This window comes from Penaeus monodon, chromosome 22 (assembly GCF_015228065.2).
Source record: "Penaeus monodon isolate SGIC_2016 chromosome 22, NSTDA_Pmon_1, whole genome shotgun sequence".
NCBI classification, from domain to species: domain Eukaryota; kingdom Metazoa; phylum Arthropoda; class Malacostraca; order Decapoda; family Penaeidae; genus Penaeus; species Penaeus monodon.
Window position 1 is genome coordinate 12,725,865 of NC_051407.1, and position 1,364 is coordinate 12,727,228.

The following is a 1,364-nucleotide window of genomic DNA, read 5'->3' on the forward strand; positions in this document are numbered from 1 at the left end:
TCATATACATATACACTCCGTTGAAAGATCACTACAACTTTCAGTTACCCTTTTCGTATAACACAAAAATATATCATTATGATTACCGAAGTTATTTACAGTCTTTCCCCATTCACAGTTATCTATCCCTTTCTTTCCTTTAACGGGCAGATTCTTTTAGCTTTACCAACACTTTTCTTCAGTACCTCTTTCAGCTACTGGGTTTTCATATAACAACAAAACAGATGTCCTTTACAGGGGGATTGATAACTACTAAAAGAAAAATCTATCACTTGTTAAGAATCTCCCAAAAAAGACCCGGACCTGTTTTCCTTTTTACTGTTCATGTGATTTTTTTCCTTTTTTAATGTTTTCACCCTATTAAAAGGACGAGTGTCTGTGTATTTAAACCGATTCTTGTTCGTAATTAAAGAAATACTGTTGTTTTTTTTAATCCAAATGCACCCACAAATTTAAGGGAACCCATGTGACTATACGAAATTCACTTGATTTTTCTTGCAATATTCTTGTCATCTAAATACGATATCTAGACCAAAACACATGGATGATATACTCTATACAAAACACAAACGATCCATACCTTAACCACACTACGATCGGTCTTCCTTGACGAGTGAACAGCCTGACTCGAACTGCTTTTTCCTCTCCAGTCCGATTATTGTCTCCTTTTCCTTCCTCAAAAACGGTCGTTTGCAGTGGGGCCATTCCTACGAGGTTTTCTGAACACTCTGACCTGGCCTACCATTGTCTTCTAGCTTATCATTCTGTCCCGTTATTTTCATCATATATATATGATATTGTTAGTACTGCTTTCGTTAACAGCACCAAAGAGATATTAAGTACACTGTGTACTGATATTCTAATATTCTATATACACTTCCTAGGAGATGATATAAAACTTCACTTATAGTACTCTAAACTCATTAGACCTAGTCAACCGCTCGTTTTCTATCAACTCTCAATTATCTAAGGACTTACAAAAGAAGTAAATTATCCGAATAGATGTGTTTAAGACAATTCTTGTACTTACCTCAATATTTTTTATGTAACTTTCATCTTTTTATAGTCCAACAGATATTTCAAATACCATTAATACTGTAGCCTGCTAAATATACTCGTTTATGTTATAACGAAATCTTTCAATACTGTGTTAGAAATAGCGTTTGTTTTTCAGAGTACAGAATTATTAAGTTGGGATCATATGTATTCCTGTCATAGAGCGGCGAAAACATCCTCCTATCCTTCTTTTTAATTATATAAGCGAGTTATGTAGATAAAATAAAATGCTTTTTAAAGTAAAAAATAACTCCTGTGTTAAGTAGCCGTAACCGTGTTGCCATATATCATCTACATAGTCTATTACC